The sequence below is a fragment of the Protopterus annectens genome, chromosome 3.part0 (genome assembly GCF_019279795.1).
Source record: "Protopterus annectens isolate FY-2018-M chromosome 3.part0, PAN1.0, whole genome shotgun sequence".
Classification (NCBI taxonomy): Eukaryota; Metazoa; Chordata; order Ceratodontiformes; family Protopteridae; genus Protopterus; species Protopterus annectens.
Window position 1 is genome coordinate 1448210956 of NC_056731.1, and position 14623 is coordinate 1448225578.

A 14623-nucleotide genomic window follows, 5' to 3' on the forward strand; every position below is an offset into this window, starting at 1 on the left:
ATGTTCACGTAGACCTTCAACAGGTGATGTAGCTGGCCTACATCCACATGCTTGATGCCTCACTCCCACCAGATTTTCCAGCACAGACATTCCACGCTCGAGGACTGACATGCCACAGTCAAGGACTCCCACCATGTCACCCAATCATCTATCCATAACATCTGCATGATGTTGGTGAGCATTTGCAAGTTCCTGGATGTTGTTGGTTAATGTACAGACAGCAGCCCTCTGAAGCCTCAGACTGTCTCTGTTGTGCCATTCAGCATGTGCCTGTGCCTCCATTACAGCCTGAAACATGTGTCTGGTGACACCAGCTGATGTGCTTGGTCCTGCAAGGGCATGTTGGCCAGTGGTCCTCCTACGAGCAGCACTGGGCACATAACTGTGTGGGACATCACCTGTCTGTTGACTGGGAGCATGGTGTGCAGGCACACCTTCCATAGTCACCACACTTCCTTGTTCCATGCTAAAACCCACCAACTGTCCTTCCTTTATGGCCAGTGGTGATGGGGTATGTGCAGGTAGGGGAACTGTGTGCAAGGATGAGGGGGAGAATGGTGGAATGGCAACCAATGGCACAGATTCAGCCCCTGACAACCCTACCTGTGCCTCAATCATACTATCATCACTGCTAGAGTCTGTGGTGACACTAACATCAGGTGAACTGCAGGAGAGCAATGCACCTACATCAACACCTGTGAGGGGAAGACAAGAACTGTACATTACAAGTTATAGCAGACACACACACACACACCCACCCACACACACACACACACACACACACACACACACACACACACATAGAGACACACAGACACACACAGACACACACACACACACACACACACACACACACACACACAGACACACACATACACAGACACACACAGACACACACAGAGACACACAGAGTAGAACACACAGAAACACACAGAGTAGAACACACAGACACACAGACACACACAGACACACATGCTACATGCATGTGATATGGCGAATGGCATTCAGCATAGACAATTATAGTTTCAGCTTAGGCAATTATAGTGGTAATCATACATCCCTGAGTTGCACACAACAGCATGCATGTGGTATAGCAGACGGCATGCACCTTACATAATTATAGTGGTGGTTAGCATACATACCTGTATTACACCCTTTGTGTTAGTAGCCTATGCCCCATACCTGCAACACAATGCATGCACTTTGCACCATTGCACTGCACTGCCATGGTGTGTGCAACATACACTACATGTTACTGGATCATCGCTGACCTTTGTACATCTGCCACTGATACTTTATGTTGGCCACTGCCCCTATGTTTGAAGACATGAGCAGTAGGGTATGTCGACTGCATACTATGTTTGCCTGACCCCTAGCTTGCATAACTCCCCCAAAGCAGTGTACGTCTGTTCAACATTATTCCGCCTACCCCTGAGCTCAGTGTTGACATTGTGCATGTGGCTGTACACACATTTGACATGGCTGTCCCTACTTTGCAATGGTGCCACAGTCCAGCACAGGTGTACAGTACACCAGCCTGCTGTGTGGCGTATGACCTTGCCAATCACATGTAGTATGACATGTCTTTTGCTGACGTGTTGAATGACATGCATACATGTGTAACACAATGGTGTCCTTTCCAATCTACAGTACAGTAATGGTGTCCCAGTGCAGGTATGTGTTATACTAACATGGGCCTTCAGCTGATGCAATGTTGTCTGTCCACCCTAAATTTATGCAGGGACATACTGCACATTGAGCTGATGTGCATAGCCATTGCAGGGCATCATGTGGCTTCACAATTATAGTGTGAGCTACTGGCATAGTTCATAGCCATGAATATGTTCACATACATTACATATCTAATGTGGAATGTGACCCCCATCACTGAGGTGTATACACAATAAACCCTAATGTCGAATGTGTGGCACAGGTCACAGTAGGGTATAAGGATGATACTCCTGCACATCTGCAACCATATTACTGATAACTGCCAACTATGCCCACACATGGCTAACGTACAAGTTCCCTATGTCCCACATGCCATCTGTGTACCTCACACACACGAGGAGCAGGCATGACAGTGATGTCTGACACCAGCAAGGTGAATCTACTGTATATGTGGCAGGATGTGGATATACGTGTATGTTGTGCAACACATGTATGTATTTGGATACTGTATAGGTGTATGTTTCCATGTTGTGACACACTCCAGATGTTTAGGACATGTTATGTGGTGGTTTCATGTTATGCCTGCACAAGCTGTGCACAGGCCTGTCAGCTGTTTAGTGTTTCACATCTGCAATAGCACCATTACACAAAGGCCATAGTTGTATTGTGTCAAGCCAATGTACAACAGGGTGTAGACACATGTACATCACTTCTACTGTGTGCTTTGTTTCATGTCTCTGGCCATCCTCCATGGCCATGTGTACACATGTGCAGTTCAATGGTTGTGATGGCCATCGTCTTTCACATATCAGTGTTATCCCATATGACATACACCCATAGATGTCATATGCTCCACTGAGGACAGGGTTATGCAGACAAAGGGTGGTATGTAAGGGATGTGAGACTTGTTTTGCAGGATAGTTGACCAGTGTTGCAGTCAGCCCACTACATGTCATGGACATTTCCGATAGCACATGACAGTGTGTGACATTCATAGCAAGGGTATACTCCACAAGGGTGTACCTGTGGGCTGGCCATACTCCAGCTCCAACATATTGTATGTGCACACATATGCTCTCTGTACAGTACTGTTCATATTCCCAACATGTGTAATGCTGATATGTAGTACCTGTCCCTACAGCGGAACACACCTCCACCATTGTATTCACTGTTGTCCACATATCTGGCAATGACAGTTTGGAAGGTTTAGTGTAGGTGTTTCAAATAGTCTACAATTGTTTCACATAGGTAAACAGTGTGATGCATTGTAGGTCTGACCAGTGTCCATTACCGGGACCACCATACATTGTGTGTACGTGTGTTTTGGCAGATAGCATGCAATTAATATGTTCTGTACATTATTAAGCCTGGTAAATAATAACAATCTCACCTGACACAGGCTGTTTTCACTGCAAAATGCCAGAGGTACCTAAACAGGGGTGTCACAGCAGTAAGATTATCCACACCTGTGTGGTAGCTACAGGGTGCAATGTCTATGTTAGCACATAAGCCAGTACAATACACTATCCTATGGAGTATGCACATCTGTGCATACATAGAGTAGCAAACTATAGTATGTGACATGTGTGCATACATGCCTTGCATATGTTGTTACATTACATATTGTACAGTAACACATGTAACTATGTGATATATGGTTGTGTTTTATGTGCAGTAGTGACTTACCAGGCAACTCCAGGCTCGGTGGTTGAGCGACACCCACCTCCGCAATAACAGCTAATGCTTGTGGATGGAGGCTTTCAGGTGTCCCCAGGTTGGCCAGTTGCTCCTCGTTAGGTGTGGGTGGGGGCTGGGTGAGTGGCCCCCCACCTGTTGCTCCTTGTTCCCTGGCAATTGCATTGGCATGCTGTTTCGCCTGTCTTATCTGGTCAGTGCAGTGTCGGTGCACCTGCTGATAGGTGCGATTGTGACCGCCAACATCATTTACCCTCCTGCAGAGTTCCTTCCACAGGGAATTCCACTGCTGTGCTTTCTGTGGTACATGGCTGAAGAGCACTGTGTAGCTGTCAAGGAGATATGGGATGAGGACCTCATCCTTCAAGAGGCTGTATGGTGGCAGTTGGGTACGGGGCATACCTGGAAGACATAACAATGGAAATAGGTCACAGTAACTCACAGAGATTTACAGCAGTACAGCTGAACATACATGTGTATTACATTTATTAAGTTTACAAATACGTCTTTGTAGATCTACATGACACTAACACCACCGATATGTATACGTCACACACATTTGACACCTATTGGTGATGTGATGTTATTGCCATATATGTGTGTGTCATGTGATGACATTGCTCATACACCATGTGGATGTTGTCTTGATGTGGGCATGTCTGTTTGCTTGTTGTGGTGTCCTTACCTATCAGCACATGCTTGGATGTGTTCACATTAATGCAGTCAACCTTAATGCTGTGTATATGCCACATATATAGTCATGCATAGCCGTTAGGGACATGATCTGTGACCCTGCAGACTTGCAAGCATATATGTGTTTTGCCATATACATCTACATGGCACTGTTCAGCTGTGTAGCATCCTGCCATGTATTGCCTGCATTGCGTATGTGTAACACATGGGACAATAGCTAGCCTAATGGTATTTGCAGGATTGAGTATCAACTATGGCATGTATGGTCATAGTGATGTGGTAGGCTATATGCCCTGGGCCATTTATGAGCCTAGGCAGGCAGGTTACCTAGCTGTAGGCAATGGACAGGTAATATTCAGTGGCAAGTTCAAGCAGTGCCACAGAACAGATACACTTGGTTACTGGTATGTTTGGCATGCGGTCATCACACCATGTCACAGAGAGGGGCGATGTGCAGCTCCGCTGGACAGGGATGCATAGTATGGCAAGACTATGTTAAGTGTATGGGACAGGGATCTGTCAGGCATGCTGTGATCCTTGTACTAGACAGGTGGATGTCCATGACGTATGTGTTGATTTGGGATCAGGATGTGTTAAGTGTAGCTTGTTCATCACCTGTGGGTTGGACATGGCTTGATTCAGGGTAGGCTGCATGCTACATAGTGCAGCTAGGGATTGTGAAGGCCAATGTAGGCCATGTAAACATGGGCATTAACCCTTAAAGGATATATGTGATCTATTATGGGCCACATGGGAGTTGAGTATGGCTAAGCAGTTCTCTTTATTCCTGGATGGCACCCTGTCATGATTAGGGGTGCCACATATGGCTACCTGTCTTTTGTGGTGATGTAACTATCAAAGGGAAGTACTGTCCATCTGCATCTCATACACACAGTTGCCATTATGTTGACCGCTGCTTAGGTGGTAGTTAATGGGTACAGGGTTTGTAACATAGGGGATGACAATGCAATACTTAGCTGTCAGACTGTGGCCATACATCACACACTACACATCTGACACACTAAGGCCCTTCTGTATGTTGAACGCAGCACACAATGAGGCGGCTATTGCTCCTACTTCATAGGCATTTGCAGACATCAATAGGCTGATGCCTTCTGTGTTAGTGTATGTGGTATAGATACCAAAGAGGGGGCGTACCAGGAATGACCCCTGTATTACTGTAGCTGGCACTGGTTTGATGTGCATGTATTCATTGGACACACTCTGTAGTGTGGGTTCTGACAGCAGTCTAGTTGCCAAACACTTCTGTGACATAGGTGTATTAATTGCTGGAACCTGTTTTCTGACAGACTGCCTTCCAGACAATCTGCTTAGATCTCTGTTGAAACTGTTGTCTCCCTGTTCTGACAGACTGATCTGCAAATATACAGAGCTGGGTATATTGTATTGGTTTTAGAGTTTGTACTGTTAGTTGTTGCTTAAGGCCAGGGTGGTACGGCGGTAGCATTGTTACCTCACAGCAAGAGGTTCTCCCATTCGATTCTCAGCTTGGCCTGGGAGTGTCTTCTGTGTGGAGTCTGCATGTCCTCTCTGTGGTTGGGTAGCATTCGAATGACATGCGTGCGTAAATGGGTGCACCTTCGTTGAAGGTTGGGCATCAAGCTGGCACCTCGGTGTTTCGTAAAAATCTACTGCCAATCATTAGCAGACCGGAGTTCCACTGTGGTGACCCCTTACCGGGAAAAGCCGAAAGACAAAGAACTACTGTTAGTTGTTGCTTAGATCTCTGTTGAAACTGTTTTGTCCCACCCACCCTCCCTATTTTTGGTTTGTAGTTTAAATTTGGTGGCTTTTACAGTTGCCCGGGCCACTGTAGATTTGATCTGGGACACTCCCCCAGTCCCATCTCTTGACCACATTCTACCTAATAAACTCCTTCTGCACTTGCTTTTAGTCCTTTTTAATTTAATTGCATTTTTTAAACTGTGTTTGGTCTTATATTGCTACATACTCAAGTGTGCTAGCATGCACTGCATGTGAATTGTTTTTACTACTGTTTATGCTACTTTTCTGTAAAAAATCAATATAAATGTAAGCCTCTTCCCTACCTTTCTTGTAACTAGTGTTCCAAATACAGATTTGCTGTATCCAGGACTGTATGTAAGCTTCTGAGCCCCCCAAGCCTTTCTGTGTTGGAAGGAAGCCTTCTAGCTTATCAGTGGGAGTGGTAAGCACTAGGTAAACTGTCTACCACGTAAGGAGTGGTTCTGGCCCAGAAATTGTAGTTATTCGCCGTATGGGCAATCTCTTCCATCTCTCTCAACTTTCTGATTTGAAAGCCTGCATTTGCACTTGTTTCTGTCCTGTAACTCATCTAGTGCAGATACAAATTAGTAGTTTTAGCACTTAATTTTGGTTATTCATGCTCAGCACTTGTTCAGAACTTGTAAGCACTAAATAAGCTACTAATTACTATAGCACTCAATCTTCCTCATTACCTAGAGGAAAACAGTTTTTCTACTTACTTTCTCACTTGCTTAGAGAAAAACAGCTCTTGTACTCACTTTCTTCACTTATCTAGAGTAAAGTAGTTTTGTATTCAGGCATGTCCAAGGGTCAGCTCCCAGTGTTCTCTCCTGTCTATCTGATGAATATGGCCATCTTGAGGCAATGTAGAAATTGCCTCATGTACACAGACAACCCTCTCCTCTTAACACCCAACACTACAACCTGCGAGAGATGCACTTATCTAGCCAGACTGGAGGTAAAGCTCTCTCCAACCAAGACTGAACTTGACAGTCATAATGGGAAAGTAAACATTTGCACCACACCATACTCATCACATAGTCTCACTAAATATACACCACCAAAATCAACACATAGTCACACAAAAACATTTGCAGGGGCTCTCAATAATAACCTGTCTAAGCAACAGAGACCTTCAAAGCAGAAACGCAAGCAACCTCCATCCCCCAACACAACCCAAATGACACATAGCCCACAGACCCAGTGTGCCACTCAACCACAGCCAATAAGGCAAAACAACATACAGAACACACTAGTCATAGGTGACTCTATAGTCAGGCACACTGATGTCCCACTCACCAGGCTAAACAAGGAAAAGGTTACTGTCAGCTGCCTGTTGGGTGCCAGGATCTGCTACATAACCCACGCACTCAGGTCACTCCAGAACAAGTACAAATATGACTCTGTCATTGTCCATGTTGGTGTGAATGACCTGAGACATACCTCCCTGGACTACATGAAAAGAGACATGGAAAAGCTCTCCAATCTTGTAACCCAGGCAGGTATGGCCCTATCCCTGAGTAGCATTCTTCCATAACCTTGAATGATACCACAGTACAAGTTTAAAATGATTGACTTCAACAATTGGCTAAGCTTCTGGTGGCATTCTAAGGGGATCCAGTATCTGTCTGCTTGGGATGACATGGTCGACAGACCATGATGCTCTGCCACAGATGGCCTGCACCTGTCATCCCTGGGATTCCGGATACTGGCTAAGGCTCTTGCTGCCCCTATAGTGCCTTCTTTAGGCAAGGTTCAAATAACAAACTCACCACCATAACAGGAACAGGCAAGCAATAACTGAGGGTAATGCTACTCAATGCTAGAAGTCTCAATCTCAAAATGCACTCACTTGAGGCACTCCTTAAAATGGAGAACATTGATATCTGTGCAGTGACTGAGACCTGGGTCTAGGCTCCAGAGAGCACCCCTGCACTACCAGGCTATAACTCATACCACACATTTTGACCATGTAACCTGGACCGAAACATCAAAGGTGGAGGTGTGTCCATATTCATTACGGATATCCACACCTCCAGGCTAGTTGCTCAGCATAATGCATCTGAGGTTATCCAAGAACAACTAACTCTGGCTGAAACTGCAATCCAAATTGCAGCTTGCTACAGATCCCCCACCATGCCCCAGGATTCCCACTCCTCTTTTCTTTATGTACCAGAAGTTATTAGGGTTCAACCAAACACCCCAATAATGGGCGACTTCAACTACCCCATCATTAACTGGGAAAACTACTCATGTACCACCTCCTTAGCTCAACGCTTTCTGGAATTCATAAACTCCAATGCCCTGGATCAACTTATCCACATCCCCACCAGGGGCAACAATATCCTACACCTATTCAATACCAACATGAGTGACTGGTGTTCCACACCTGAAGTCAACTCCTCGTTGGTCCGATCCGACCATAAGCTAATCACCCTTGATATCCACATCCCGCCCCCATCCCCCATTAAGGAAACCACAGTAAAGAATTTCTCCAAAGCCAACTTCATGCTTCTTAAGACAAAAGTGGTGAACTTCATGACACCCATGCAGATGGACAATACAGTTACAACTGCTGAATCCTACACAAATGCACTCTATAAGCACTTACATGAGTGCATGGATCGTGCTAGCCCAAACAGAACCAAGACACTATCCTCCAAAAAAGGAAGCCAGTCTGGTGGTCCCCTGCCATAAACAAACTGTACAACTGAAGGAAGAAACTGTTGCAAAAGAGAGTAGAATCCCATGAGTGGAGGAGCTCCCTGGTCAGCCTCAGTAAGAAGCTGAGATCCCTTATAAGATCCTCCAAAGCTAGCTATGAAAGCAAAATCACCACTAATTCTAAGGACAACCACAAAGCATTCTATAGCTATGTCAAGAATCTCAATGGCAACACCCAGATCTGCTCTGAGTTGCAACACAAAGGCATGAAAATTACAGAACCAACTGATATTGCCAACATCCTGGCAGATAGATTCAGTGCTAACTTTACCCCCCTCACCCCCTAAAGGTCTCATATCTATACAGGAAGAATGCAGAGTCCCTGTAATCAAACCTACGCAGGTTAAAACTGCACTCTCTAAAGCTGAAAACACAGCATCCATGGGACCAGACAACATCCCAGGCTGCATTGTACACGAACTTCAGAATTAACTGGCTTCCCACTTAAGCACCATGTTCAATAATAGCCTTGCATCAGGCTTTGTGCCCACTGAATGGCGCACAGCAACAGTTATCCCACTCCACAAAGGGGGAGCCGCCACTGATCCTGGGAACTAGCGGACTATTAGCCTGACGAGCCTGGTCTGCAAGGCCATGGAACGTATCATCATGGAACTCATAAACAAAGACATTGGTAACCTCCAAACTCTGGATCCCACCCGGTTCAGGTTTGTGAAAGGCAGATCATGCCTCCTGAACCTGATCAATTTCTTTGAGGCAGTCACCAAAGCCGTAGATGAGGGTAAGGTGGTTCACACAGCCTATCTTGACCTCGCCAAGGCTTTTGACACCATCCCCCATTCTGGAATTATAGCTAAACTCAAAAAACTAGGTATACATCCCTACATCACAAGATGGGTTGCCAACTGGCTCACTGACAGAACCCACACTGTAATAGTTGCAGACTCCAAATCTGACCTCAAAGCAGTGACAAGTGGAGTACCATAGGGTTCCGTCCTGGGACCTCTCCTGTTTGGTATCTACTTCTCTGAAGTACAGGCTAACAAAGAAGGCCTCTGGCTAGCAAAGTTTGCAGATGACTGCAAACGAAGGGCCATAGTCAAGTCCCCAAATGATGTGGACATCCTACAGGAGGGCCTCGTTGAGACAGATGCCTGGTGTCAAAGCCATGGCCTCAAGCTCAATGCCAAAAAGTGCAGTGTCATTCCGTGTGGTAAAAACTATGTACCCATGAACTACCACATAGGCAGCAATCTACTTATCACTGAATGTGTGATAAGAGACCTTGGGACCCAGGTGGACAGTAGTCTCTCCTTTGATAGTCGCATCACCACAGTAGTTAGAAAGTCCTTCTACATGGCACACCTCATCATAAAAGGGTTCCCATCTAGGTAAAAAGAGGTCATTGTTCCCCTCTACTCGACACTCATTAGACCCATTATAGAGTACAATGCCCCTTTTGGAATGTACCTCACAAGACATCTGCAGCAGCCAGAAAGGCTACAGAAGTACCTCACAAAGAGGATTACTGGCCTCAAACAAATTCCCTACACTGACCGCCTCAAAAAACTCCAGCTTTACTCCGTAGCATATCGCCTACTCCGTGGTGATCTCTGCCTAACATATAAAGCTATGTCAAATGCTGAGCTGTTGGACATGTTACACCTAAAGAAATACCAATCCCTCTGAGCTACACACTCTAGGGATCTAAACCTTGTCACCACAATAAACAGGACATGCTGGAGGGATAGATTCCTGTCCCAGAGACTTCCCATACTCTGGAACAGGTTACCCATCTATGTCAAGCAAAGTTCTTCATTAGCACTCTTCAAGAATAATCTTGATGAGTGGATAGGAAATAGGAAATACACCTCAGGGATCACTTCTGTGTTTCTGCTCAACAGTGGCACAGGAAAATAACTTTGTTGGGTGGCGTAAGGCAGGGAACCTTGTTGGCTAGGCTTACGTAGGCTCTTGGGACGATAGCCTAGTACCTACCTACAAACCTATGAAGCTATGAACATAGTTTACTGAGTGTAGCTGGAAAATAGTATGGGTGATGGTGTCGTACTACCTGGCAAGGTCATGATATGCAGTGTGAATCAACCCTACTGTCATCTACATCTGTACAGAGTACATCAATTACATTGACCATGGTTCATGGCCGTACAGACCAGACTCAGCAGGGTAGTTGTGCACTATGTCCCATTATCAATGGTGTCTCCCCCTTTGTGGGGTGTGATTACTATTGCTGTGCACCATTTGGTGTGTACACAGCCTGACATGGAACTATGACTGAACATGATGAGTATGTGGATAACTGAATGTTCTTACATTTGTGTAGGATATACTCTGGGATGTTGACAGGTCCCATGAAAGCTGTATGTATGCAATTAGAGAGTGCAGCCTGTACCTGCATAGTCATTAGTACAGGGGCCCTGTAGTGTACATGGATATATTACTAAGCGTACCTGTTGGAGGTGGGGGAGGTGGGAGTGGGTTTAGGTTCTCCAAGGCCCTATCAGGATGGGCGGGTGCTATTTCTGTAGGTGCAGTACTTCCCATGCCATAGTGCTGTGCAGCACGGCAGGTCTTGTCATTGCCATTATGATTAATGACACAGCTATAGAATGCTCTATGCTTGGCCTCATAATATGTGGCTGATTGGCTTCATGTTAGCTTTGCATGGTTTCATATGGTGTATCTGCATCTTACTGAGGCTGAACAGGGATCACCCCCACTCATGTGTCTTCACTCTTGCAACAGTTACTACCTTCTGTGGTACAGTTTAAAGCATGGTACCACCAGTTTGCCTACTTGTTTGTGTTGGGTTGACTCCTGGTTCTGTTTCAATGGCACAATCACTGCACATATGTGACTGCTTAGGTTTTATTTGTGTAGTATTCAGCATTTGCACATGCATTGTCCATCTGCATGGGTGCCATGGCACTCACCGCTCTGCTCTTATGGAACATAACATTGGCATTGGAGACTATCTATGTGTAGCATACTGTTAGTCCTGTTTGTATAACTAATGTGATCCAGGACAGTGGGGTCGATGGAATCCAACATGCATTGAGTGCAGGTGTTAGTACATGAGGAGTCTTTACAGTTCTTAGTGGAATATCTGAGAGTAGCCAATAGTATGGTTCTGTCTCAGACCTATTCTTCCTCATTACAGCACATTATGGCAGTTGGGAAGTCCGCGGCCTGGTGGGTGATGTGCCTCAAGGTGCTTTTTGAATTCCACTGTGGCACAAAGGTAGTTGCTCAGCATAATGCATCTGATGCAAGTGCAATTAGCGTGAGGGGTGTACATATCCTTCAGGAATATGGACACACCTGTGGCCCGTGTGTTCCAATAAAGGATAATGGGCAAAAGGTGAGGTATGTGTTATTACACGGTCATGTAGGTGTGCTCTCTGGAGCATTGAAACATGTCTCAGCCACTGCACAGATATGTTCTCCATGTTAAGGATTGACATATGTATGTCCATATAGTGTTTCTGACATATATCATTGTATAGCGAGACCCGCAGTGTATTGCTTGGCTGTCCCTGTAACAGCAGTGGACCCTCATCTGAACCGTGCATGATGAAGGCACTATAGGGGAAGCATGAGCCATAGACTGTATCCAGATTCCCAGGGGTGACAAGGTGCAGACCATGTCTGGCAAAGCATCATGGTCTGTCAACCATATTATCCCAGGACGACAGATACTGGATACCCTGCGACATGCACCACTACACTACACAATTGTGGAATACAATCCATTTGTCCCTGTATTGCAGTATCATTCTGGCCAGTGGCGGAATGCTACCCAGGCCTTGCGACATACCTGCATGGCCTACAAGACCTGACAGTTCCTACATGTGTTTCCATGATGTCCAGGCTACTGCATCACAGGTCCTTCACAACAACATGGAATATGCCAGAGCCATGTGTATATATCAATAGGTGGTCTGAGTGTATGAGTATGTGGCTAATCATGTCAGACAGGCAGCTGACATTATGTATGGCCTCGTATAGGTCGGTGTGTAACATAGTGCTAGGGTTTGCACTCACAAATGAGTACTGTTGGGCATCTTTCCGGTCATGTGTTCAGAGGTGTGGCACAATTATGCATACTATGTCATACAGTTTGTGTATATTGATGTCTGTCTCTTCCTGCTTGGGGGGTCACTTGTTCGGACAGATACTTAGATGCGTCTGTGAAGGTGTGTGATTACCGGTAGTGTGTGTGGGTGTCCTTACTGTGTTCTGGTAAGGGTATGTGTTGGTTGTGTTGATGAGCTGCATGTGTTAACCTACACCTCATGACTGTCCAGTCCAGTTATGGCTGTAGACTGGGCTGCCATCCAGCTTACCCCTGTAGCTGCATCTCAGACAATGTGTGGGGCATGGTGTTAGGTGGGTCTGGCAGTGTACATGGCATAGATATTACATTCCCCCAGGATGGCCACATACACAAAGCTCACATTAGGAGACACCAATAGCTAATTAGTGGACATGCCTGTATGAGCAGTCAGTACTACAAGTACCAAGTAATGTCTTTAGTTTACGTATTGCCTATGAAGATGTTATAGACTGTGATGCTCACATGTAATTATTTGTGTTATGGATATGACAACACTGGCTATTACGGAAACAGTGTAGCTACCCTTGGCAGCGAACCTCCTCTGAGGAGCACATCACATCCTGTTAGTTGATTACAGATGATGCATGTGTCTACAGGTCTGTTTCCTTCTCTGGGTATATACTCACATATCTACCAGGACCATGAGCTCTGTTGGGGACAGACACCCACTCCCCAAACAGAGTCATGTATCAATAGGCTCTGATGCCACTATCAACATGATCAGGATATAATCAGATAACGTGAGCCATCACCTATGATGTGGCTATTACACATGGGTAGCTGTCTCCTACATTTTACACTCCTACTAGAGATGTTACACTGGATTTAAAGATGATGTGCAACCTGTTTCATTCCCAGTTCTGTGCACTACCCTACACGCAGTATGTGCAGGTGGCTGTTAGGTTGGCCTACACAAACCTGGTAGTTCAGCCAGTGTGTCTGTACTCTCAATATCCACTCTATGTAGGTGTGCACATAGCCATTTGGCCCAGCCCTATAACAAGGGTCACTACACATTTGCATAACATGTACACATGCAGAGCTGTTATTGATTGCAAACAATAGTAGCAAGGTGGATATTACGTGTGTTATGTGCATGGATAGTTACTGGGCTCTTCCAATTATCTTTGCTATCATGCTGCTAACCTGTCAGATGATTACTAATGCTATGTATCCTGTCATTGAGTATTGTAATTGCCAATAGATATAACTACTGTTTGTATAACATATCAGAACTGCTATGTAGAATAGAATACAGATCTGCCTAGACACCTGTACATTACAGTTATTGGCACAATATCCCACAATGCATGCCATATTTGCATGGTAAGGCCACCTTTCACATGTTCATTTTATTTAAACACCCATACATATGTTGACTGTTACAGTATAACAACATATACTATCCCCTGTTATAGCACATACTTGTTGGACCACTCCTGACACTGACAGTGGCTGAAATGAAAATGGTGGGTTCCAAGCCCATAGCATCCCTTGTGGTGTATGTGGAGTGTGCCATGTGACCTACAGCAGTACACACATATAATACTACAAGCATTACTACTGCTCAACAATACATCACTACAAGCTAGCTATTTCCACTATATGCATTAATTACACTGTAATTCTTACAGTACAGATACAACATACACAAACATACTACATGTTATACATACCGTCTTATTAATCAAAGGCGTTGTTAAGTAGTGTACTTCTCATTTTCATTTCTTATTTACATTTTTTTGTACTGTCGTACATGTAGATACAGATGGTTTGAATGTGTGACAAGGCAACCTTTTATAGTTACAGATCAGTAATATGTGCTATCCCGATGGCCAATTGGTGTTCCTAAGTAGCTAATCACATGCACATCAGCTGCGCTGCTACTGCCTTAGCCAATACCAGGGCTACAGTGGAGTATAACTGAGTACTCCACTTGGGCATTGTCCCTTTGCTTTACTTGTGATGAAGACA